The sequence below is a fragment of the Acomys russatus genome, chromosome 28 (assembly GCF_903995435.1).
Source record: "Acomys russatus chromosome 28, mAcoRus1.1, whole genome shotgun sequence".
Taxonomy (NCBI): Eukaryota; Metazoa; Chordata; class Mammalia; order Rodentia; family Muridae; genus Acomys; species Acomys russatus.
The window spans coordinates 38,701,309-38,725,424 of record NC_067164.1 but is presented as its reverse complement, the minus strand read 5'-3'; the positions used below and the strand labels follow the sequence as shown (position 1 = coordinate 38,725,424).

The 24,116-nt window shown below is 43.8% G+C and overlaps 1 protein-coding gene and 1 non-coding gene across 3 annotated transcripts in view; one reads left to right on the top strand and one right to left on the bottom strand.

Annotated features, from left to right (window-relative positions):
- Window positions 1-24,116, top strand: part of Mapk10 (mitogen-activated protein kinase 10) — a 254,254-nt gene that overhangs the window by 16,518 nt on the left and 213,620 nt on the right. The window lies entirely within an intron of this gene.
- LOC127211089 (U6 spliceosomal RNA) lies at window positions 5,464-5,570 on the bottom strand. The gene has a single exon (XR_007833373.1). It is a non-coding gene; the product is annotated as a U6 spliceosomal RNA (small nuclear RNA).

Sequence of the window (24,116 nt, the reverse complement as noted above, 5' to 3'; positions counted from 1 at the left end):
CAGCTGTGATGGTGGTGGGGACAGTTGTGATGGTGGTGGGGACAGTTGTGATGGTGGTGGGGACAGCTGTGATGGTGGTGGGGACAGTTGTGATGGTGGGGACAGTTGTGATGATGGGGACAGATGTGATAGTGGGGCAGTTGGCTTCCTTGTGATTTCCTACTAGGCTCGGCTGCTGTGGGCAGGCGTAGAAATGGATTGCCTGCCTGTGTGTGTCACAGGAGTATGAATGGTGATTAATAAGCTCTTTGATGGAAAGTCACTTTATTAAACTAAGCCATCAATAATAAAAATGCAAATGTTTGCCAGGTGCTTTTGCTCCTGTGTTGAAGGCTGCTGTGTAAACACGAAACACTTCCTGGGCCTATGGCCACTGTTGATAACAGTAGAATCATTACCTCAAAATGCCTACACGCCAAAACTGGGGTTTTGTCATTTCTAAGGAGGAAAGATGGAGCCAAGCATTGATGTCCATCACGCTTTGTTTGTTGTGAAGCTTTCTGGATGGCAAGGAATTGCCCCAGTTTGTAAGCTAGAGAAGTCATTTTGATAGTACGCAAGCCTCGTTGTACCTAATTATTTGTCACACTACTCTAATCAGGCGTTCCACCCCCACCATAGATGTGTCCCGACTCTTCCCTGTGCCCTGGAAGAGTGACAACACCGCTGTGTCCAGTGCTTGCCCCCATGTGCTTGGGTTCATTAATTTAACCCATAGTGCATAGCGTGCCGGTCGAGTCTGTAACGATTGGACCTAGACTGTTAGCTTGATTCCCGTTTCTTTGTGAGATTCTGGTGGCATCACAACGTCTGAAGCTTCAGTCTCCTCACATGCGAAGCTCTGTTAGTGATGCTTTCTCACAATGCACGCAGCTACCCACGGTGCCACAAACCTGGGGACTCTGCATGCTTTCACTGTCATTTGCAGCAGTCACTTTTTATTATTACCTTAGCAGCAGTATGTTTTTCTCTTTCCCCAGAATTTGTGTGTGTGTGTGTGTGTGTGTGTGTGTGTGTGTGTGTGTGTGTGCGCGCACGTGTGTGCACGTGTGTGTAAATTCTATATTAATTGGTCAGTAGTTAATTCAGGATCTCATAATTGAACACCAGCTTTCTCTTTGGGTAAGATAACATCGTGAAGATCTGTGCAGATTCTTAGATTTTTATCTGTCTCCTCATGTGTTCTGGTTGGGCGTTTGTTTGTTTGTTTTTTAATTACCTCAGCAAAGCAAATACTTATTTCAGACATGAATATAAAGGATTCGATAACTTTATTCTACTGACCAGCTGTCCTTCCTATAGTATGTTCCCACACAATTGCCCTATGAAAAAATTTATTTATACTTTCTTTTTAAAAATAGGCTTATTATTTGAGAATCTCACACGATGTATTGATATTATAGTCACCTTTCCAACTCCTCCCAGATCCCTGCCCAACTCAACTTTGTGTTCTCTTTCTTTATCTTTGAAAACCCGCTGAGTCCGATTTGAATTGCCCAGCTACTCTTGAGTATGGCACTTACCCGATGGTGTGGCCAGCCTACAATTAAAACAAAAACTAATTTTTCCTTTGGTGTGCTCTGTGGGACATGCACCACGCCCTTGGTATGTGGCACAGAGGCTTGGGGTGGCATGGCGTCCAACAACCTTAGTTCTGCTTACTGAGCCAAGGCTGCTTTTCCTAATTTTCACAACAACCACAAGAGTTGACTGATTCCGTTGAGTACCCCATCAGTTATCGGCCATTAGCACTGAGAAGTGATATTCTTGCATTTTTTGGGGGGGTTGGCTAAATATGCCATTGACAGAGTCTTCCCTGTATGCAGCTGTATGCAGAGTGACTCCCTTTGAATTATCTCTGACTTCCTGGGGACCAGAATGAAATGGAGGCTTGCCTCCTATGAAAATTTGATCCCTATTTGTTAACAGTAAATTATATCCTTTTCAAATTAGATAGGCTGGGTTGAAAATGGCTACTGGAAATAGCAGCTAGTAGATGTGGCAGAATGATTGACTAGGCATGCAAATCAGGGCGCATTAGCATTTAATCAGCCCCTTCTTGTTCGTTTCCTGTGTTCAGGGTTTCTCTTAGGCATGCTGCCTTGGAGACTGTTTGTGAGCCTAGAGTCGGGAGTGCTCTCCGCACTTTGCTTTGTCTGCTGTGAGTTCACAGAGGTCAGACTCCAGGGCTGGTCCTTCATTTGCCTCTTTGTATGAGATGAACATATTTCGACCACATTCTAGATGTGTAGTCTTGCCCACGTTACCTCATACTCCTTTTCTTTTCTTTTCTTTTTTATTTGTAAAACGGGAAAATCAACTGTACCAATTTCATGAAGGCAGCTGTGAGAATAATTAATTGAAGAAAGGTATATAAACATTTTTAGGATAATGCTTAGTAAAGAGGAACAATTTGAAACTTACCGTCAAATATTATCATACATTTGAAATAGTACGGAGATTAAGATTTTGGGCCTGGAATTGGACTTGATTGCTGTTTAAATTTCAGTCTTCCTAATGCTGCGACCTTTGATGTAGTTCCTCAGGTTGTGGCCCGTCCCCCTCCCTGCAACCATAAAATTATTTTCATTGCTACTTCATAAGTATAATTTTGCTAGTGTAATGCATTGTGGTGTAAATATCTGATACGCAGATGGCCTTAGCGTAAAAGATGGACCCTGTGAAGGGTTTGTTTGACTCGCGAGGTGCTTGTGACCCACAGGTCGAGAATCACCGGCCTAAATCATTTGCTGCCTAAGTACTTCGGAGTCCTTTGTGATCTTACTGAAAAGGAGAAATAATTTTATACAAAGCAGTGATAGTGTCTGCCTTGCAACCTGCATAGGAGGAGGCGGCGGCGGAGAGCACTTGGCCTAATTTCCCATGGAATTATTAGATCATTTTGAAATCCTGATGGCTGATTGTTACACAGTAGTTAGCACAACAAGTGCTTATAGACACTACTTTGGGCCAGGCGATATCTGAGTATATTCCATGCATGATCTCATCTGTTTTTTGCCCAGGCCTTGCACGGCTTGACTTCAGGAACTCTAACTAGGGGTGATGGAGGAGTGAGGAAAGGACAGACACACGGACACAGAAAAGGTGGGACCTGTGGTCTGGGGGACCACAGATGGAGGAGCCCCCGCACCCTTGAAGCTTCCATTGTTTATTGTACACAGTTGAAGAGGGCCACGGGGGCTATTGCATACAGCTGAACAAAGAGATAGGGTCACATATCCAGAAGCCAGGAGACAGCTTCAGCTCACCTCAGAAGGCGCAGTCTCTGTAGTGCAGCAGTCTTCAGTCCCCAAACATGCCAGCGAGAGAGCCTGGCTAGACTTCTTCTGCTCACGCCATCGGCATTTGCGCTCGGACCCGAGGGAAGCGTTGCCCTCATGAGCCTCACCTGGTGAAGGCTTGGCCACACCCACGGCTCTGAGGCGCAGGGCTCCTTGACGTGGCCGTGTCCACATCATCAGCACATGCTCCCACAGGGCATCCTTTGCGCCCCCACGGCTTCTCACAGCTCCTCCTTATGATCAGGGTGCTGGCTGTTGCTGCCCCTGTTTTTGTCAGTTGTAGCTCAGAGATCCTTGTTGTTATTATTTCATGGATGAGTAAGTTTAGGCACAGAGGTACGCTGCATAGCATGGTGGTAGGGCATAGGCGGGGGTGGGGGGTGGGGGGGGTCTAATGAAAATAACAACATCTGGCTATAGTATTTACAGAATGAAACTCGACCATTGGGCTAGTGACCCAGGCTTCTGGCCCCTAACTGCAGGGGAGGTTACCAATCCTTAAAATGAAGAGTCCTTAGTAATAACTAAGAACTGAAGCAGGGAGGCATGTGTGTGTGTGTGTATGTGTGTGTGTGTGTGTGTGTGTGTGAATTATGTATGTGTATGTGTGAATGTGTGTATATGTGCGTGTGTGGATGTGTCTGTGTATATATGTATGTGTGTGTGAATGTGTGTGTGTGTATGTGTCTGTGTGTATATGTGTATGTGTGTATGTGTATATATGTGTGTGTGTGTCTGTGTGTACATGTGTATGTATGTATGTATGTATATATGCATATATGTGTGTGTGTGTGTGTGTGTGTGTGTGTGAAGACTCCAGCTTTCTGCCAAGACAAGAAGCTGGTTTTGGGAAAGAGTGGGCAGGAAGGTTTGCATTGTGTCTTCCAGTCCTGCTTAGCTTCATCCCCTTCTCCTCTTTCCTGCTGCTTCCCGTATTCACTGTTAGACCCCGAGCGGGTGGCACAGGCTCATCTTGATTGTGAATGATGTCTCCCTGTGGCTCTGTAGTCCAGGTCTCCTACCCCAGGTAACGGGACTGTGCCCATCCCGTCACGAGGAGCACGCTGCTCAGAGACTGTGCCCATCCCGTCACGAGGAGCACGCTGCTCAGAGATGTTGAAGGTCAGGGTCACGTTTCCCAAACTGCTTCCATTGGGCCAAGTAGTCAAGTTTAAGAAAAAAAAAAGCCTTAAATTACATTTATTTAAATTACATTTATTGTTATTACTATCACGTGTATGATGGGAGGCTAGCAGGTGTGTGCATGTTACAGTGCACATGTGAAAGTTGGAAGGCAACTTTGTGGAGTCAGTTATCTCTTCCCACTTTTATGTGGTTTCCAAGACTGGAACTCAGGTCACCATTTTGTTTTTTGTTTTTCTTTTTTCTTTCAATAAGCCTATTTACTGGACCAGCCATTTCCACAGTCCTGGCAACAATTTTTAAGATTATTTACTTATTTTTATGTGTGTGGATGTTTTGCTTGCATGTGGGTGGGTGCCTGGTACTGGTGGACATCAGCATTGGTCATTGAGTCACCTGGAACTGGAGTTACAGATGCTTGTAAGTTGCTGTGTGAGTGATGGGAATCGAACCCATGACCTCTGCAAGGGCAGTGACTCTTAACTGCGGAGCCTCCTCCATAGCTACTAGTCTTCAAGCCTTTGTTTCTTTTTTTTTTTAAATTTTTTTATTATTAATTTATTCTTGTTACATCTCAATGGTTATCCCATCCCTTGTGTCCTCCCATTCTTCCCTCCCTCTCCTTTTCCCCTCCCCTATGACTGTTCCTGAGGGGGATTACCTCCCCCTGTATATGCTCATAGGGTATCAAGTCTCTTCTTGGTAACCTGCTGTCCTTCCTCTCAGTGCCACCAGGTCTCCCCCTCCAGGGGACATGGTCAAATGTGAGGCACCAGAGTACGTGAGAAAGTCATATCACACTCTCCACTCAACTGTGGAGAATGTTCTGTCCATTGGTTAGATCTGGGTAGGGGTTTAAAGTTTACCTCCTGTATTGTCCTTGGCTGGTGCCTTAGTTTGAGCGGGACCCCTGGGCCCAAATCTGCCTATCATAATGTTCTACTTGTAGGTTTCTAGGACCCTCTGGATCCTTCTACTTTGCCATTCTCCCATGCTTCTCTCATCTAGAGTCCCAATAAAAAATATGGAATGCTTCGCAAATTTGCGTGTCATCCTTGCGCAGGGGCCATACTAATCTTCTCTGTATCGTTCCAATTTTAGTATATGTGCTGCCGAAGCGAGCACAAGCCTTTGTTTCTTTATCTATGAAATCGGCGTGTAGAACACACCTCATAATTGTTGAGATGATTGCATATAAAACACATACAGTGTCTTCCTGGGGCAGAAAGTTAAATGCCATTATTATTATTGGGACACTAGTTACTCTGAAAACCAGCTGCTACCATGGTGAGCGCTCTGGGGTGCTTTTCGGCATAATAACCTGATTTCAGTTTTATCCTCATTAACATGGGTGCTCATAGGCTTGGGGAGAGTGGGCTGTGGAGCCCAGGAGCACAAGGAAGGAAATGTGTCTAGACAGTAAATGAAATCGGCTCTTTATTTGCGCGACTGAAATAACGTGTTTGAATGTGCGTTGGGATGTATGCGCCTCTGTAGATGTAAGGTGCTGTTTTCAAACTCTCAGTAGGAAACGTGAGAGGAAGAGTCAGTTTCATCAGGGAAAATGGGGAGAACAGCGGGTTTTTGACTAGACTGGAGGAAGCTAGAATTTGAGGTCGAGAGGTAGAAAAAGATGTTGGAAGAAAGCATATCTCCTTAGAATGAAGTGGCTGGTATTATAGAATTGGGGCATCTGATATCTATGGAGACTAGTGTCTTAGTGTTTCTATTCCTGTGAAGAGACACCATGACCATGGCATCTCTTAGGGCAACCCTTTTTTTTTTTTTTTTTTTTTTTTTTTGGTTTTTCAAGACAGGGTTTCTCTGTGTAGCCGTGGCTGTCCTGGAGTAGCTTTGTAGACCAGGCTAGCCTCAAACTCACAGTAATCCACCTGCCTCTGCCTCCCAAGTGCTGGGATTAAAGGTGTGTGCCACCACACCCAGCACTTATAAAAGGAAACCACTTCACTGGGGCTGGTTTGCAGGCTCAGAGGGTCAGTCTATTTATTGTCACGGCAGAAGCATGGCGGCGTGCAGGCAGACGTGGTGCTGGAGAGGAGCTGAGAGTTCCACATCTGGATCTGTAGGCAGAAGGGAGAGAGAGGCACACTGGTCCTGGCTTGAACTTCTGAGACTTCAAAGCCCCGCCCCCTGAGTGAGAAGCTTTTTGCAACAAGGCCACACCTCCAATAAAGCTGCGCCCTCTGTGCCTGTCCTGCAGTTTCCTTCAAACCACCACATTCAGTCTGTCTAGTCTCACCCTCAGCGTTCCTGCTCGCCTTTTCTGAGAATTAGCAAACTTTTTACTTCCTGTGTTCTGCACAGCAGTGGCAGAGCAATTCACTCCGTCCCTTCCTGCTTTTGAGCCAGGCATTGAGCAAGTGACTGTTATGTATCCTCCTATGCACATGTTCCTCCGCTCTCTGTGTGTGAGTCATCAGTTTGACTCTTAGGATTTCTAAAAGCAGAGGACGTCCACTTAGGGCAGTGTGGATAGAGATGCTGGCAGTGTCTGTCTTTCTTTCAAGATTTATTTATTTATGTCTGTCTTCCTGTACATCTGCATTACAGAAGGGGGCATCAGATCCTATTATAGATGGTTATGAGCCACCATGTGGTTGCTGGGAATTGAACTCAGGACCTCTGGAAGAGCAGACAGTACTCTTAACCTCTGAGCCATCTCTCCAGCCCCGATGCTGGCAGTTTCTAAGGAGGCCAGATGAGGTAACTTCAGCATGGCAGATGCTCACGGTGACAATTGTCCCCTCCTCATTAGTGCAATAAGCCATTTCCTGAATCTACGGTTATAATTTTTCAGTGTCTCCAACTGTGCCGTGCAAAGGCGTAGGTAACCAACAAACACAGGTTGTATTTAGTCACTCAGTGACTATTTACTACGTGCCGGGTCCTAATCTAGCTGTTCTGACTGAAGACAGTAATGCGAACGATGGGGTGAAAGATCGTGTCACAGAACTGGTGCTGAGGGAGACAGGCTGACAGCTGCATCGGTGGGTAAAATATACTGCGTGTGAGAATGACAACACGATGGAAAAGAGTGTTAAGCGAGACTATAAGGCAAGGAGTGTGATGGAGTTAAGGCTGTAGGTCAGGGGAGCAGGGTCCTCTCTGCCTGACACTCAGCAAAGACCTTATTCGATGTAACTTAGGCGTATGTGTCTCTTCTCCGTAGACACTTGTGTTTTCCAAAGCTGTATGATGGAAAAAAGTTGAAAGCATCCTGTGGATAAATGTCTTCTGTATTCAAGGGCTTGAGGGTATACTAATTGCTTGATATTATCCTTAAACAATTTTTCAAGAATCACTTGCTGGAAAAAAAGTGAAAATTTCAGGCCTAAGTTAAAATGTTTAATTCTGTGAACAAGCAGGTCTCCAGCAGGCAAGACAGTTCTCAGAGTTTGTCAGGATGGGTTGTCTTTCTGGCACACACAACACTACCAAGATGAAAGAAGCAATTTAACCTTTTAAACTTATTTCTCTCCCATAAAATTCATTCTACCCTTACTTTAAAAAAATGACCTGACATTAATTTATAGAGGCAATTTCTTGTTCTAGTTATTTTCTAAAGGTTATTGTACGACACTTTCTTGTTCACCCATCTATGATTTGACCTCATACTGATTTCAACACAAATTACACTTAAAAAAAAGATAACAAAATCTTTTTATTTGACTTTGAGTTCTGACATCACCTGAGCAATAGAGTGTTTGGCCCATCTGTTCTGAGGAGAACAGAGGAATAAGAAATGGAGGAAAAAGAAGGAAGTGAGGGAGAGCAAAAAGATAAAAAGCAGCTAGGAGTGTGGCTCATACTTGCAATCTCGGTACTCAGCGAGCTGAGACTGGGGGATTACCATGAACTTAAGGACAGCCAGGGCTGCCTGGTGAGGACTGTTTCAAAACAGAACAAAAGTAAAAATAATTTTAAAATGACCTTCATTTTAACTTTAAAAAATTTTGTTTTTATCAATAGTTAAAAAAAAAAAAAAAAAACAATTTCCTGGCACTTTAAAGCATAATTATTTTGGACAGACTTACAAACTATAAAAAAAGATTTGTTGTATTTAGTATGCGCGTGGGCGTGAGTTTATGTGTGGGCACCCACAGAGGTCAGAGAGGGCATTGGACCCTCTGGAGCTGAAGTTACAGGCAGTTGTGAGCCAAGCAACGTCATAGGAGACAAACTGTTTTTTTTTTTTTTTTTAAATAAAAAAGTTAAGTGTTTTTTAACTGTGAGCCTTTCTCCAGCCCCATATGTTAAACTTAAAAAAAAAATAGTATTTTGATGTTTGTATACCAATATCTTATATGTGTCTTCTATAAATGGCATTTACTGCTAGTTTACAAAAGATCTTCATGGTCTTTTTTGCTTGAGTTTGATGTCTACCCACCTGTATAAGGGAGCGTTAGTATTGGACAATTGAGTCAAACATCTGTGTCAGGGATCCTTCCATCAGTTGAGTGAACTTCCCTTGATTTGAGCAAAGCTTTGGGGATGGCATTGAGTTCAAGGTTGGCATGTGGAGGTGATGCTGGCTGCCGAGGCCCTTCCTGGAGCGGAACAGGTAAGAACTGCTCTGAACTCAGGACGATTTTCTCTCCTCTTCCTTTGGGCTTCTTGCTCTTGGCACCGGTGACATTTCTTTGTGTATGGGTTTTATACATATCTATGTTTTGAGTCTCTTATTCTAGGCATTTGGAATAGGTTTAATTATAATATAACTTAGGAAAGATAACAGAAAATTTCCTTCTTAGAAAGGTGCCATAGTTATGATTATATAGTTCATTTATATGTTTGCTTTCAATGTTTGAATGAAGAGTAAATACCTTTGGGAGACAAAGATCCTTTTTCTATGGGCATATGACAGGGATGACAAGAATATGGTACCCAAGCCACGTGGCAGAGAGAATATGGCACCCAAGCCACGTGGCAGAGAGAATATGGCACCCAAGCCACGTGGCAGAGAGAATATGGCACCCAAGTTAGTTATGTGGCAGAGAGAGAAAAGTCTCATTAAGAAAAGATGGCCAAGCAAGAATACCTGTATCTGTGATGGGAGGAGGTTGGTGGAGTTGGAGAAAGTTCTAGGTTGAGGAACAAGTACATTGAAGGTGACTGAGTTGTGCAGGAGGAAAAGATAAAAATGAGATTGAAGAAGTGAGCAAGGCCAGAGCTCATGAGGATGTTAGTAGATCAAATTCACTAAGACATAAATGCATTTTAAGCAAAGGAGTGGAGACATGACTGTATTTGAACATTTGAAAAGCTCCTGCTTTGCTCTATGGAAATGCTAAAAGAAGAATACTGGCAGCAAAGGGCTATTAGGGGGTCAGCGGGATGTGGTGGTGGCCTGGACCAGTCTTGTTCAGCAAGAAGGGAAGGGGTTACGTTTAAGCGACAGTTGGGCAGTGGGTAGACTCCGTAGGACTCCACCATTGCACTGGGAGGAGGGAGGGTGACAGATGTGACTCCTGGCTTGGTGTGCATCACGGCGGCGTTTTTAGAGAAAGGAAGCAGTGGTGAGGGAACAAGCTGGCAGGCAGGTAGGACATCCACTAGACACATGTTGAGCTTGAGGTGCCTGGCGGCCAGCATGTATGTGCTCGAAGTCTAAGGCGTGGACCTGCGATTGTGTTTAAGCCTGTTTGTTGCTGGAAAGGAAGATAAATCCTAGAAACAAATCTCAATGGATGACAACAGAGGAGGAATAACCTGAGAAATAGGAGGAAAATAATAAGACGTTGCACGCTGAGGCACGTAGACTACTCGCGGTCCTGGAGCTATCTTATTTATTTATTTATTTATTTATTTATTTATTTATTTATTGTGTATCAGATATATTTAACCCTCTCAAGAGAGTGATTCTGTTGTTTTTTTTTCTTGAAAACCATGTGAGCTTTGGAGAGTGGCTTATGGAGTGTTACCTGACCAGTACAGGGCAGAGGCAATGCATGTCTAGGGGGAGGGCTGGCTTCAGACTCCGCACTGCATGAGGAGACACTATCCAGAGACTGTGGTCAGGGTTTTGTCAGCAGTGCTGCCGCCCGCAGGTCAAGGGGACAGGAGCCTTGAAGAGTGCTCCAGTGTTTGAGTGACACTGAGCACCCACAGGAACATGTTTGGTGTCATGGCGCTCTCAGAAAAGGGACTGCAGGACATACTTGGAGGTACACAAAAAAGTGTAGATTAGAGGCTTGTCTTTGACGGGTGGGAGAGAGGAATTAGGGGGTTATCTGTTCTTCAGATAGGAGGAAACGTAAAAGCACTTGATGTACAGGTAGAGAAGAGGGTTCCCCCTCCATTAAAAGTCTCTGGAGCCATGTGGTGATTTCCTGTTTCTCATGCCCATCAGTCAGCAGCATTACATTTGGGTTCAAAATCTGTAGCATGAAAATACTGACACATGGCTTCTTTGTGGAAAGCCTTGGGAACAGGTGCATTATGCACCGTAGCTGGACGCAAATAGATGCTCCCGTTCAGTGCTGCTGCCAAGCCTCTTTCAGCAAACACCACTGCATTCTGCTCATTTCAGTCTATTACTCTACAACTGCAGACGGCGACGGTTGCCCAGAGGAAGCCTCTTTCAAGATGACTTCCCCCTTGTAACCTCAAGTCAGGCTTTGGCCTGTTCCGGTTGGTGGCTCCTCACCCTTGCTTTGACCTCCAAGGTATTAGGAAGCTCCTGGAAGATTTTGTGGGACTCTACAGTACATGCTGGCTACTTTCCAGTGGGACTGGAGGGTGTGGTAAGGCCACAGTTGTCAACTTTAGCCATCCTGTGTCAAATCGCAAATGGCACCTTCTCTCAAGGGCAGACTACAATTTGACAGGGGCTTTGCTTCCCTTTCTGCTATAGAAGAGCTGTTTACTGAAATGCCTCTTTAACTGAATCGTGAAGGTGTGGTCTACAGCACAGTTCCTTCTCAGACTTAAAGCCACAATGCAACTTCGATGCTGTGCCAGTGAAACCTTTTAGAATCAATAAAAAAGCCTTCTCAAGTGAGGACAGCTTATACAATGACGCATTTATAAAGTTACAATGGATGTGAACTGCTATTTCAAGTTTACAGTTTATTTCAAGTTTTAGTAAAGCATTTAAACAAAACGCATTCGTAAAATGCAAAGTTCTTGCTGCCCCCCAAAAAATCTTAATTTGGTTGTATTTTGCATTTATGTTTTGCATATTATTTGAAAGAAAAAAAAAAAACCGATTGTGTTCCATAAACAGAACTTTGTTATTTGGGTTAAATTCATGTTTTAGGGTAAGGTTAGTAATTCTGAAACCTATTAGTTAAAAAAAAAGAGAGTGGTAGAAACAAAGGCAGTGGCAGAAGGATACAGCTAATTAGCAAAAGAAGATTTAGCGACAAGCCCAGAAGCAGCACGAGTGAAGTGAAAGACTCAGTATCCACATTTCTACCCCCACGTGGCCTTGTGGATACCCACGTGGCCTTGTGGATACCCACGTGGCCTTGCACACATACACATGGCTTTATGGCTACCCATGTGGCCTTGTAGGTAATTATACTGGCTGAGTCATTTGTTGTACATTCACCTTGAAGCATATTTCTTGAGTTTCATTTTGTGAGTGATTCACGACTCTCAGTAAGACGCACTCGGGTCTTGGTGTTTGCTTGAGCGAATCCCTAGGTTGCTTTGATTGTTGAGTGAAAACGGGGAGGTGATGCTAGTGAGACCACTTTCTTTTTTAAGTTCAGTGGCTGATTGTGAGCTGTTCATACATGTGGAGCGTGTGACTATTCAGAAGCTTCAGATAGTGCTTTAGGCTTTGTTCTTAATGCATTTCGGGCTGCTACAAAAGGACAGCACAGGCTAAGGAAGTTACAAAGAGCACGATCGGTGCCCCAGCAGCTGTAGACGATGGCGGAAGGCTACACAGCAAGGCTGCCGGCCTTCGCGGTCTGTTGGGGGACCTCATGTTGTGCTCTGACGTGGCCGATGTAGAAGGACAAGTCTACCAAATGCATGTCAAGCCCTGAGAGTGGGGACCTTCACTCTTTTGGTAAAGGAGACATCCTCACGACCTAACCACTTGGAGACTTAGTCTCTGAATGGCATTATGTTAACAATATCTGAATTTTGCTAAAGGTTACAGCCAAAATGTTAGACATCTCATTGAAATGTGCTAGTGTGATTCTAAAGCGCTGGACGTTTTGGGATGATAAGGCCACATTCTTCTTCTGATTGCATTCATTGTAAGGATGATGCCTGCCAGACTTTAGCCATCATAGGAAGCAGACCTGAGCTCTTAGGAACATGTCAGTGAAGAGTGGTTTTCTATGCAGTTTTAGTGTAGCATGAATGATCACTTTTTTTTTTAAACTCCAGGATGAGATAATATATGATTAAAAAAAAACCCAGTGCACTCCATATATGCTAAACTTTACTTGGGATGTTCAAAGTTTGTAAACTTTAATAGAAGAAATGACTTAGCGCCAAATGGATTATGTGCCGCATGGCATAAAAAAAGACTCTGAGCTCTTGTATATTATCCACACTCCTGCTACACAGTTATAAAACGGTTCTTAAAGTTGATTTAAGGATGCAGAGTGGGAGAGTTAGGCACTTGCCCAGTGGATTTAGAGTCAGGAGCGTGTGGTATTTCTGGCAAGGCGAGGTATATTTACACCACTCTGAGCCTCGGCACTTCGCTCTGGTTCTCATTAGGAGTTTTTATCTCTCTACTAAATATGGTAAACTTTTAGTTCTGTTGTTTGTTAGTCTTTAATTTGCTTTCTAACACACCAAAGGCACACAGAGCTGTGTTTGGCAGATTTTTAGCTATTTCATCTTAAAAGCCTAGTGCAGTGAGAGTAGCTGATTCCAGGTGCATAATACCATAGATAACTTGGGTATCAGCAAGCTCCTTATTAGACGCCTTCGCTCAACACTTAGGGGAAATGTCTGCCTTGCCATTATATCTCCCACTCCACCAGCTTACATCCCGATGGTCCGTGCTAGTCGCTTCCTAGTGGCAAAAGACTCAAGGTAATCAGGGTAGAAGAAGGGACGGGTTTACTTTGGCTTATGGTATTGTTTCTTGAAGAGTCTCTCTTGCTTTGGGACCTGTGGTGGTGCAGGACACCATGGGGGCAGTTTGTGGTAGAGCAGAGCTGCTCACATCTTGGCAACAGAGAAGGGAGGAGGGAGACAGAGGGGGAGGGGCCAAGACTAGCTACCCCTTTCAGGGCCACAACCCCACTGACCTAACCTTCTATTACCTTCTATTTGGCTTCACCTTTCGACAGTTTCCCATCTCTCTACAAAGTGCCGCAAACTAGCGAACAAGCTTTTATAATGGAAACCGTGTCGCCATCTTTCTGCTAACTTCTATTACCTTTCAGTTGGTGTTCTCCTCAGCTGTCCCCACAGTGCGAAGACACCAGACACACTGAGTTGACAGTGAATTTCTAGAGCAGCCAGAGCCATGGTTTCCACTTGGCTACATGCATATGGAAAAATCTAGAGTCTTTAACATAGTCAACTCATGTTGTAGTCCCGCCCACACCCTCTCCTGCTCCTCTGATATAAGGTGCATTCTCTTTCTTTGGACTGAAATACTCTCTGCCTGCTATTTCCAGGCCCGGCTTGTCTATGCCATGTCCACTTTACAATGCTACCATGGCGGCAAGGACCTTTCTCTGGTTTGCCAAACTTGGCAAAAGTATTGCTCCACTTTCTCTGCTCCCATAGCTCGGTGTCATATCTTTATTTTAATTCTGAGCATGTGCTGTAACTTTGAAATACCTATCTAAGATAGGTCTAGTTTTCTTCTCCTCACCAATGCTCTGTGAGCATAATGGATGTTCAATTAATGTTAGCCAAGAGATAAACATATTATCCTAATGATATTTTATTTTGCTTTATAAATGTCTAAACATTCTTTAAATATTAGCTAACAAATACCTATTAGCAATTAAAGGCCTTGCATCATTGCTAAATTTGGGAAAGAATAAAAAATTTGGGAAAGAATACAAAATGTAATATTCTGTGATAACTTCTTGAAAACTCCATAACATTTGAGCTACAACCAAAATAGTAATATTGATATGAGGGTTTGTGCCTAGTTTACTGCATCTTGTTATGCTGTGTTTGGTTGACATCCATGGAAGGCTTGTTATTTTCTGAAGGGAAACAGATGAGGAGGAGTACATCTGGGTGAGGATGGGGTGTAGGGGGAACTGGGAGGAGAGGAGGGAGGGGAAACAGTGGTCGGGGTGTAATGTGTGAGAGAAGAAAAAAGAAGCCCTTGTCTAAAACCAAAGTACAAATGAGAGTTCAGTATGCATAGTAGAAGGCTTGAGTATGAGAGCCCATGAAACTATAAACTAAAAAGCCTAAAAGATAAAAAGCCTGAGGTGGAGGGACAAGGTTTAGTATGAAGAACAATCCTGTAGAGACCACGTGTGTGTGGCATTTGAGTGCACGTGTGCATAGAGACCAAAGAAGAAACTAAGAACTTTCAAAAAGGAGGTGCCAAGACCTTACAACTATTCCTGAAAAGGGAGGGCAGACTTGCCACTGATGCGATTTATGACAGAACTTATGCAAATTATGTTATGTACAATATGAGTTCCCCATTTTTAGAAATGGGATATATTCTTCTCATAGTAATTTGTTTGAATATTAAACAGAAAAATGAGTAAAAACAGGACCCATATGTCCATTACGAAGGACACACAGTATGAGGAATCTGAAGGCAGATCACTACTTGGTTCTAAATCTTAATGCTTCTATTTGTAAGTTTTGTGATTTGGGAATTTTAAAGACATATTTATCTTTAGGGTTTTTTTTTTTTTTGTAAAATAGTATTTGATATCAGATATGAGGCTTTGGATTGGGATAATAAATGCCCTTGTACTGCCTGGCACAAAGTAAATGGTAAATAAATATTGCCTCTCATGTTTATCTCCTTTCGGTTCTGACATAAAAGTAAATCTGTGATGTAGAGATGCCCTTCTCCTGTATTACCGCACGAAGCTGCTGCTCCGAGCCCTTCACTTCATAGAGAAGCTGTGGGACATTTGGAATTGGTCAAAGCATACTAAGTGTTAGCTGTCTTTCCCCTGTTGGCAAAGAAATGCTGTCAACAATGTCACTTGAACTTACTATATTTTAAAAAATTTTATTTCATTATTTCTGTGTTATACGGGTATGCCTGTGATTGCACACATGCGTGCAGATGCCCACAGATGATGCCCACAGAGGCTGGAAGAAGATGTTGGAGGCCTGGAGGTGGGAGTTACAGACAGGCAAGTTAGGACCTGGTGTGGGTAACTCAGGTTCCCTGCAGGAACAGCGAACACTCTTAATTCACGGTAACCTTCTCGTTTGAATTTTTCTTCATTGTTTATAAGACAAAGTCTTTCCTGTAGACCAGGCTGGCCTCAAAGAGTCACCATGCCCAGCTTCATTTGAATTTTTATTTATTTTATTTTTTATTTTTTTGAATTATTATTTTATTTTATTTTTTTAAGTGCAGGTCCTTTATTTCTTTTTTGGTCATGAACTCATATAGAACAGGCTCCAGCAGCTCAGGCTTCTTCTTCCTGTCAGCCCTCACAAAGTGTACAGCTCTGGGTGGTGCAGGCTGGCGCTTCTGCTGAGCCCAGATGTGCTTTCTTAGGTTAGTTGACTCTGTTGGTCTTCTTGCAGCATTCTTTTCCACACCAGGTCCTTCTATTCTTGCCTTCCACTCTTCCACAGGACTCCCCAAGCTCTGCCTGAGGCTTGGCTAGGAGTCTCAGCATCTGGTTCGATCAGCTGCTAGGTGGGGCCTCTCGGGGAATACTAAGTTAGGCTCCTGTCTGTAAACACAGGAGAGTGTCCTTAATGGTGGTTCAGACTCTGTGAGGTCCTGTGGGTCCAGAACAATTTACTTTGTAGGTCTTCTTGTGGTATCCTTGAGCCCCCCAGGCTACCTCAATCCTTCCTCCAACTCTTCCACAAAACTCCCTGAGATCTGCCTATTGTTTGGCTGTGGGTCTCTGTATCTGCTGCCACCAGGTACTGGACGAAGCCTCCCAGAAGACAGTTATGCTAGGCTGCTGCCTGCAAGCATGGCCTACAGTGTCAGGGCTTGGCTCTTTCTCATGGGGTTGGACTCAAGTTGGGCTGGTCATTGGTTTGCTATTCCCTCAACCTCTGCTCCAATTTTATCCCTACACTTCTGTGTAGGTGAGACAAATTTTGGGAAGAAGGTTTTATGGATGGGTTGGTGTCCCCTTCCCTCCGCTGGAAGTCCCACCTGCCTACAGGAGGTGGTGAGTTCAGAAGTCCCCGCTGCTAGGAGTCTCAGCTAGGGTCACCTCCATAGATTCCCAGGAGCCTCCCTGTCCCAGAGATGCCCCCCACAACCACCAATTTCCATTCTCTCTCCCAGTCCTCTCACCCTCGGCTCTCCTCACACTTGATTCCCACCCCCTCTCCCATCCAGGTCCCTTCCTCCATCTACTTCAGATATCTATTTTATTTACACTTCTGAGTGAGATTCAAGCATCCTCTCTTGGGCCCTCCTTGACTTCTTCGGGTCTGTGGATTCTCATAGCATAGCTATTCTGTTCTTCATGGCTAATACCCACTTATAAGCGAGTCCATACCACAGGTGTCTTTCGTCTGGGTCTGGGTTACCTCACTCAGATCTTTTTTAGTTCCATCCATGTGGACTGGCCTTACTTTTATACAGACTTTCTCAGTGTGTGTTTTCTCTGGTGGCTCAAGTCATCAGTTAGTAAAACCAACTTGCAAAGTCTATATAAACACGTTGTCCAATAAATTAGTGAAATTTTCTTTTTGTTAATTTTGTTACTGAATTTTACAGCAGAAACTGTAGTCATGGAGACTGTGAGAGAAGATTTTCCCATCATAGTTGCCTGAGGTCTTACGCTAGATAATCTTTCTGGAGCCTTCAGGTGTTGCTCAGCCCATTACAGGGAAGACTGTGAGCAGAGAGTCCGGTAGAATGGGCTTCCGCTTCGGTTTGGATCGTTGCCTGTTGTCTGATCCTGCACAGATTGCTTCTCCTAGACACAGCATGATTGGATGAGGGCGGAAGGCTATTGCATACATGAAACCCTTAGCTGCGTGTTTGCCGGCAGGTTGGCAAGCACTGTTTATAATTTATTCAGGGTTTGTGTCTGTCCTTGTCTGCTCTGGATTTATGACAGAAGTGAAACGTGAGACCACACTTGGAGCCATGAGGTTGTGCGGATGGACTGTAGAGGAGAGAGCCAAGAGGAAATGAACTTTGTATTAGTCCCTTCCTTTCCAGCATGCGAGATGGACTTCTACAAGACTTGTGCTGTCAAAATTGCTGTGTTCTTCCACAAACACCCCTGAGATCTGAAAAGCACCTTCGTCTCCCCTGATGGCTAGAATATTCTACAATGACTCTGGTTAGGATGTTCTTCACTGTTATGGACTTTGAGTTCCCTGGGGAAAGGACTGGGGCTTCTATGGGCCTAGGGGCAGGTCAGTGATAACGGATTTAGGGATGTAATAGGCTTAGGGATAGTCATCACCTGATACAAGACCTTCGAAACACACCCCAGAGCTCTGCTTTCTCTCCTGAGGTCTCAGAACAGAGTAACTGGTTGTATGAACACATGTGGCACTGAGCCTCACAAGCACTGGCCCATGGCTGTCTCTTCAGGCTCTATAAGGAGGCCCGGCCCGAGTAGAGCCTCTAAGACTTCTGCATAGCTGCCATTCAGGCTGCTTGCCTCCTCCCTGCCACTTAACTCATGGTAGACATCTGCAAGTTCCTGTCTCCTGTTCTGTGTCTGCAGAGCCTGTGAGTTCTATAAATAGATCCTGCAGAATGTAGGCTAGCTGACTACATTATACTGTAGAGTATGTCACCCACAAGAGAGGTGGTAAGCTGCGGCAAAAAAAAAAAAAAAAAAATCCTGAGGGCAAAAAATGCCGTTCTTTCCTGCTTTTTAAAATTTGTAAACAAGCCTCTTTAGAATCATTTCTTTAAAAAAAAAAAAATCACTCACGACTCAAAACATGTTGGAGTGCGCCTTAAACTTGTGGCTTAATTTGTGGATTTTGTAGTTTTCATAGACCAGGATGAACAAATTTAGAGAAACAATAACATATTTACACTAAAGAAAATGTATTCTTTGAGAACTTCATATGTGTAAACAAAGCGTCTTGGTCATATCCTCCCTCCACTCCTTCTATCTCCTCCCATGAGTTTGCGGTGATACTGAAAATGAATCTAACTATTCATTACGGCAGTTCCACTACAAAATAACGGAAGCTCCAAACGAGCAGCGAGTGTCCTGTCTTAGAGGTACAAAGCGCGTAGGCAGCTCTTGCTGAATGTTTAGGGAAAGGCCACCATGCATGGTCCTTATTAGCCCAAACCCACGGTCATTGATGACAACATTCTTTTTGGGCAGTAAGTGTATGCGGTCTGCTTATTTTGGTTATTTAGGTATATTTGGGTATTTAGAACCCTCTTTTGAAGATGTGAACAAAGCCAAGGCTTTCATTTCAGTTTTTAATTAGTCTAGGGCTGAAATAACCTCCCAGTAGTAGAGATATAGCGGGAATTTTGCCAGTTTGGTTTCATTATCTGTGAAGTATAGGATGGGGGGATGTGTTCTTCACTGAAAGGATGTGTTAGCTGGAATAAACCGAGCTCGCTCGCAACTCTGCGTTTCACAACCGTGAGAGCCACCCACAGGGCAGCAAACCTGACTTGTCGAAGGATGTGCATAGAGCCACTAGGCCAAGAGAGCTGGACTGTGGGTGCCAGGCTCCCTGACCCCACTGCTGCTGCTCATCACCTCCTGGAGCATCCTCCCAAGAGTGAGACACTCTGGAGAGCAACAGTGAGAAGACAGGTGGGTGAGTCAAGACAAGAGACCTTTGCCCTGGGGATTGGGGCTTGATGTAGACATGACTGCCTCGGCATCCCAGTGTTGTGTGCAGACACGAGGCAGCCATATTTGAGGTCAGAGGCTGGCATCCATTACAGCTTGAAAGTCCCTCCTGGGGACACTGACTCTTCAGCATTTTCGGGTCAACCTTGTTCAAGGTTGAGTTGAGGAAGGGGTTAGATGTGGTCCTAACATAAAGAAACGGTTAGGATAGGCCTTACTTGGAAAAGCGATGAGTTAGGATGCTGACACCATCAGCAGAGACTAAACTTGCTTGTCCAGCGCAGTGATAGCTGAGGCTTCAGAGACAGTGACAGGAAAGCCTTCAGGCAGCTCTGAACTAGCTAGAGCTGGATCTGGGTTTCCCATAAGACTGTGATTATATCGCTTCATGTCTCCCTTGGGGAAACTCAGGACTTTCTATCCTTAGACAAGCCCTTAATGTGTAGACAATCCCTGTTTCCATCCCCACCAGGGAAAGAGCTGTGTGACCAACCAGCCAATCATAGTTGCTTCAGTACTTAGTGCAGTGATATGTTAGAATTGTATGTTCAGATGTAGAGGGTGCAAGATAGAACTTTAATAATACAAAAAGCCTATAGAATGTTTGAGGAGACCGAATACCACAAAATGGAACTCATAATCAGTAGTCTTAGGATGTCATTGACTCAAGGAAAGAGACAGGTGGTTTGAATGAAAATGGTCCCTTACTCTTGAGCTTTTGGATACCAAATGGTGGTGCCATTTTGGGAAGTTTCAGAGGAGTGGCCTTGTTGGATTAAGTAGAAAACTAGGGGTGGTCTGTAAGAGTTCAAAGACCGCCCCAGCCCCCCAAATCCCAGTTGGCTCTCTCTGCTTCCTGTTCCTGCTGCTGCTCCCATCCTGGACTCTTGTCCCTCCAGAGCTGTAAGCCTGAACAAAGCCTTCCTTCTCTAGGCTGCCTTGGCCATGTTGTTTTGCTGCAGCAACAAGAAAGTTGATACAGAGGACTTAGTCATAGGCTTCAAAGGGCGGTTCCCTAGAACACAGCACTGGAGCTTTAATCTTGTCTGGGGGGGGGGGGGCAGGGCGTGTGAAGCAGTCTCATGGTGGCATCTTACAGGGGGAGGGGTGGAGACAAAAGCACAGAGAGGGCCATAAATGTGTAGATTCTGGTTTTGACCTGATGCAGGGAGTTTAGGCAGGACCGATAGTGAGATTCTGAGGAGGAGAAAAAGTAAGAGAGCATAGACTCAGTGCTTCCCTGAAAATATCTGACAAATCCTCTTTTTGGGATACAGTTTTAAGTCTTGGACATCCCAGAGGGGGAGAACCTCTCCTGAATGTGTCAATGGAATAGCATGTGACTGTAGGTGACAGGGCTTCTTGCCCGTATTGGATCAGATCAGAGATTATAAGTGGATTATTTTGGGCTGCCACAGTTTTCAGCAAGGCTTCCACTTTTTTTTAAAGCAAATTTTGTATTAATGAGAGGGTTTTGAAAACCCAAAGCTTAAAAAAAAAAAAAAAAAAAAAAAAACTCTCCCATGCAAAATGAGGAACATTGGTGGACACTTTCACCATGGCAACAGCATCGGTGGACACTTTCACCATGGCAACAGCAGCTGCCTGCTGCTGACACCTCTGAGCTTGTTTGTCTGCTGTCCCACTTTCCAGAAGGAACTCAGCTTCCTCACCACCCACAGTCCATATGGACATTGTAATTAGCAACTATAGGACACGCCCATCTCTGCCTGCAGCTATTGCTTCCTGAGTCAAAGGTCAATGTCCTATCTGAGATGAAAATCACATCACCTTACATACCTTACATTTGTGTGTGTGTGTGTGTGTGTGTTTGTGTGTGTGTGTGTGTATGTGTCTATTCTAAGGACATTAACTTGCTTTTACTTCTAAAGCTTTTTTTTTTTGACCAGTGAAAAACAATTACAAATTTGTCTGTCATTAAGAATTATAGTGTATTTCTGTGAATGCTTCTGTATGACAGAGATAAGGGGCATATGCACACAGAGATCTCACCTTCTTGAATTTATTGAGATGTCACCGGAACTAATATTTATTGTGTAGGTTATTCTTAGTTATATGATCAATTTATGTGTTTACTCGTGTTAATCTTTTCACTATGCTTAGGAAAAAAAGTTTGTTTTAGTTAGATTGAAGAGTTTGCCTTTAAAAGGTATAAAATATTTAAATACTAGGTTTCATGTCACTGTAATTTTTTCAGACATCATTTTCAGGTTACCTAACATGCGAAGCTAAGGGTCCTTAGTGCCAAGATGCTGTCTTTAGTGTCTCTTGCTTTCTCTGCTGACTGACAGATCTGTGGGAACACTGCCAATGTAAAGTGTGTTAGACACAGGCAGGTCCAGCGTTTAGCGGCAGAGATGCTCTCTGAGCTGGCAGCCTCCCAGTTCAGTACGAGAAAACAGTCTCACCTAAAAGTGGCTATAGAGAGTCATTTGACCAATAACAGAGAGGCTTTGAGGATGCACCATTTAGTGATTTGGGGAAGAAACCAGCACTGCCCACCAAATCTCTGTAAGTGGAGGAGTGTTATGTGCTGAAGAGATGGCTCCACAGACGAGTGTGTTGGCTGTCATTTCAGAGGACACGGGTTTGGTCCCCAGCACCCATGTTGAGCAGCTCGTCTGTAATTCCAGCTTTGTGGGATTTAATACTTTCCTTCAAATATTGTCAGCCCCTGCACACATGTATGTACACACACACACACACACACAGAGAGAGAGAGAGAGAGAGAGAGACAGAGAGAGACAGAGAGAGAAGAGAGAGAATAAAACATACTTAAAAAAGGGAAATATGTTATAACGTTTACAAAAAAGTTTAGGTTTATAACAAGTTTACAGAGCTGTGTTTGAGGTTGAATTTGCTTTGTATACGGATATTTCTTGAATGACTGGGACTGCCTCACCATCAAAATGTGCATGTGTTTGCCCAGATTATATGATTCTGTGCATCATATTTATAAAGTAACTTTGTATGTGTACATAAGTAAAATCTGCAAGTGAGGAACCTTGTCTATAATATTCTTGGTGGAAAATGTTACCATATAGTCCATGACAAACATTCTCCAAATGTTTACATTACTGGATTAGGTGACTTGATTTCTAGGGCACAGCTCATGGGCATTATTAAAAACACGTGAGGACGTGCCTCCAGTACAATTCAGAATGGGAAAAACTATGAGCCATTAAAAATTTAAAACCATTCACTAATTTTATTTATTAGAGGATTAGTAATAAATAGTTGTGTATCTTGAAATACTCTGTAGGCATTAAACCTGTTTTGTAGAAGACTTAAGGGCACAGATTCAATTTCAGGAGGAAGCAATAGAGATATATGCGTGTACGTATAGACGTAGCTCCTCCTACTCTCCCCCCCTCTTACATGCTCTCCCTTTTTCTTCCTCACTCTGTCCTTTCCTTGGTCTCACCACTCAGGTTGATTTTAATATTGTCTAAGTTTAAATGTTTCCTCAACACATAGTCCCTTTGCAGTAAGAATACCAGTGTGTGCTATTTCTATTGAGTCATGGGTAATGAGTGTACACATCTTATATCCAGAGCTCGGTGACCTCTCCCTCCTGTGTGTACCTACATAGCCACTGGGCAGGTTGAAATGCAGACTGTGGCCAGAGTCCCAGAAAGGCTCATTGGCCTCCGTCCAGAGTACTCAGCACTCCTCAGTGCAGAGTGCTCTCTTAGAATAAATTGGAGACCACGTCATTTTGAGTTCTTGTTGTTAATGCTAGGAAATTACCACGGAGTGAAACAGACAACTCCATACCGTTTCTCTACTAGAGTCTGTAAGTGTAAGAAGGAGAAATCAATTTTCTGTTCTGTGAGCGTTGTCTTACATCAGCACTCAGATGACAGAGCATGGGTCATCTTCTCCCAGCTAAACCAAGCCTCACTGCAGTAGTGATACGGGTTTGGGAATGATGTCTTAGCTAACGCTTTGAGCTCTCTGTCTGCAAGTTTTTGTTTGTATTGTTTTCTCTTCACAGACCATGGCAGAATTGTAGTAACTTAGATGGCACAAGAGGTCTTGTGTGCATGCATGCATATGTGTGTACATGTGTGTTTTAATAGTTTTGTTTTATGACGTTATTCAAGATGTGGATTGGGTTGTATGGCTTTTCCTGTGGACAGGCAAGGACATCATTTCGTCCCAGTTTAGCTTAGTTAAAGTGGGATTATTGGACTTGCTTTCAGGAGTATGAGTGAGGTTACTTGAAGAAATGTGGAGGACTCAAAGGATACTGTGTCATCAGAAAGCCAGCCCAGAATGGGTACCACCTCCTGAGAGCTCCATCATGGAGCTTTCTGCAGAAGCTGGGTACTGGTTTATATATAACCTTGGTAAGAGACCTTCTGAATCCTGTGACCTTGGATCCTGGTACATTTCATCTGCATCTGGAGTCTTATGAAATCTATCCTGGAAGGAAAGTTTCAGTAGCGACTCCATGGTAGACCAGATGTGCTTGGAAGGAGGCTACAGATGCCTTCATATCTATGTACAGGGAACAGTGGGATGTGATCTATATAATCCAAGAGGGCACACCTGCTAGCCCTTGAACAGATTCAGGAGTGTTTCCCATGGAGAGCATTGTTTAAACACTTGATTCTACACAAAGAGAGAAGGCATTATTTTATGTGGTCATGGACTCACTGTTGCAAAGGTGCTTAAATGTGACACTCAGTGTCACATAGGATGAAAAATAATT